General features: G+C 37.7%; 1 long non-coding RNA gene across 1 annotated transcript; it reads right to left on the bottom strand.

Moving 5' to 3' along the window:
• Positions 1 to 450: 450 nt before the first annotated feature.
• Positions 451 to 2,706, bottom strand: LOC149496376 (uncharacterized). Its single transcript, XR_016320802.1, has 3 exons — positions 2,239 to 2,706; positions 1,411 to 1,495; positions 451 to 598 (listed from the first exon to the last, which is right to left on the bottom strand). It is a non-coding gene; the product is annotated as an uncharacterized LOC149496376 (long non-coding RNA).
• Positions 2,707 to 3,110: the final 404 nt, after the last annotated feature.

Raw genomic sequence — 3,110 nt, forward strand, 5'->3', positions numbered from 1 at the left:
ATTTTCAACTGATCTTCTGCTTCAAAATTGGATGGAGGGGACTTAGCAAAACTCAAAGTATTTATTTTATAAACGTCAGTTACCCAAACATTTTTATAATTTACTATTATTTATGTATCTTTAGTTCTCATCCTAAGTTTCATATAGATTTCCTTCCATCCTCGTGCACGATGCGTCCACCGGCACTAAAATGGAATTCAATCCAGACTACACCTCCTTTGTTGGTTACGGCCGATCCCAACATAGGAGCTCTATATTTAATTTCCTATGTTCCGCAATTGATTCCTAAGGCCCAACTTATGCTCTGATACCAACTTTGTCACGACCCATTTCCGTGGGCTGGACCGGCACTAGGACCTGGGTGGGCTTAAGGCCCCCGAAGCCCGTAGTAAGCCTGCATTATTTAAAACTCGCATTCTATTTACAAATATATCCACCGTACAGTCAATATAATAAATGTCTATACTCTATTTATTCATTTACAACCCAGTTGGAATACAATTGCGGAACTCTACTTTTACATTTACATTGATATTTCAATTATTAACAGTCTTCTATAAATAATGTGTCAACTCCATAAGGCATTTCTTTCTATTACCTGAAAAAAAAATAATAGGCAGGGGTGAGCGCCAAACTCAATGAGTAGGGTTAGATAACCCTCTCACCCCACACAATCACACAAATACTAAAACATTTTAATTTGATCATTCGTTTAATTATATGATCATGCAGTTTGTCACACAAATGGCAATACAACAGCAATCACAATTATTATCACCTTCATATAATCACATCACGTGGAAATCAGTCAGTGGCACCACCTGAAACCCCAACGAGCCGTCCTCACACATGGCTCGCCCTCTCATACATGTGCACCAGGGAGCCGATCCCCCATACGGCCAACTGGTCTAATCCTCACTGACCAGTCCTCTCATTGTTTTTCCATTCTCTCTTTTCTTTTCCATACCAACAGGAGGCAACCCGGTGGTTTCCATCCAATCTAGATCATCAAGTGCTCACAACAGGAGGCCACCCTGCGGGCTACAATCAAATCTAGATTATCAGGTGCGCAACAACAAGAAGCCATCCTGTGGTTTTCCATACAATCCATATCATCAGGTGCACACGGGGGCGCCGATCTCCCATTTTCCCGGCCGACGGTCAAATTCCATGTCATATCATATTCAGGATCCATATCACAGACCGTCCTCACAAACCCATGGTGGTCCACGTCATCCCAATTCCACACAAACAAGGCACAGTATATTCATAGCACAAGTAATCAAACAATTTTTAATATCAACAAATAGTGCATCATAATATGGCAATTCAACAAAATAATGCATGATAACATTTAGCCGTGAATGCATGAATGCAAGCGGATGATACTAGTTATCTAACACTACTCACAGTTCTTTATTGTCCTCTAAGGGGACTGCCTTTCTAGCCACATGCTTCCAGCCTTTGTCCTCGCATTTCGGAATTTTATACACCTCTAAAATAAACAATAAAATTCTAAGTAAGAATTTTAATTTGACAGATTATATTTCTTATTCGTGTATTAGTCTTGGTTATCAGTTATTTAATTCACTTATTTATTTAAACTATATATATATATATATATATATATATATATATATATATATATATATATATATATATATTGGATTTCCTTATTTATTTATTTATTCTAAGTTATTGCCTTTAAATAAAACGTTTAGTTAGTTGTTAAGTAATATTTTATGATAATACTAACATAAATATGAATATTAATAATGATTATAATTTTAGTCGGTATTTAATTTATTAAACTATATATAAATTCATTACTCTTGTTTATTTATTTATTTGTTTATATATTTCAGATAAGTGCCGTTAGTAAATTAATGTTCCATAATAAATTTTATTTTATTTTCTACCAAAATTTCGACAGCACCTCCCCTACAATTCAACTATCCACCAATTAACTCAGTCAATCATTTTATCAAGTTCTCATAGCCCAATCCAGCGGGCAATCAATCCAGTCAATTAGCCCGTCCTTCACATTTATCCACATCAACAATATTTTGTTAATTTTTCTTTAATTCCATAAATCATAATTTCCCAGCAATTTTATTTATTACCAGAATTTAATTTTAATTAATCACGTATATTTTTATTAACCGACGGATCAACACTAAATTAAATTAATTCAACTAATCAAACTTACTAAATGAAATTATTAGAATTAATTTATACCCGAAATTTAGAAATTTCTGTCGCAGGTTGCTAGATCGGACTTTTACGCGTGCCGGATCGAAACTACGCGCGCTAGAAGCGGCTGGACCACCTGAGGTCGACGCATGAGGGGCTGAGTTGCAGTGGTGGCGCGATCTGGCGGCGGAGTAGCTGGCGGTGCAATGGCAGGCGCGACAGATCTGCTCCTGGTGGTCGGAGGCGCGCTGGAGCTGCAACTAAGCTGAGGCACAACTGACACGTTGAGGCGCTGCTCCTGCCGACGGTGCTCGCCTGGACAGAGGCTAAGAAGAACGGCGAGCGACAGTGAGGAGCGACAGTGGCGCGCGATGGCTCCGCTTGAACTGGTGGAGGCGCGATCTGCTTCTGCCAGCAACGGAGTCGCAGGCGCAGGAAAGAAAAAGAAAGAAAGAAGAAAAAGAAGAAGAAGAGAGGAGGAGGAGGAGGAGGTCGCGCGATCCAGGGGAAGGAGAAGAGAAAAGAAAAAAAAAGAAGGTGTTTCTAGAGGGTTCTGGGCCATTCCGGTTCGATTCGAATCGGTTTGGTTCAACTCAATGATTTAGCTCTATTTTTGTTTGACTATCTGGTTTTTCTCTTGGTTTCAAGAAACTTTAAGCCAATTTACGGTTCCTGTCTATCAACAATTAATTATTTACTGAATAACCCCATTTTAGTCTCTTTAATTTGATTTATTTAATTAATTTAATTAAATTTAGGATTACTAATCGGTAAATCTAATTTTTATTATTATTTTAAGTGTTCCAATATCGATTCTAAAAAGTTTAAATTATTTTCAACTAGAAGTTCCGATAACTTGTTTTGGGCTTGAGCCCAACTCGCAATTTAGGCCCAGATTAAAATTACTCGGCACTGAA

The sequence above is a fragment of the Jatropha curcas genome, chromosome 5 (genome assembly GCF_041381405.1).
Source record: "Jatropha curcas cultivar XTBG-Jc1 chromosome 5, XTBG_Jcur_1.0, whole genome shotgun sequence".
Classification (NCBI taxonomy): Eukaryota; Viridiplantae; Streptophyta; class Magnoliopsida; order Malpighiales; family Euphorbiaceae; genus Jatropha; species Jatropha curcas.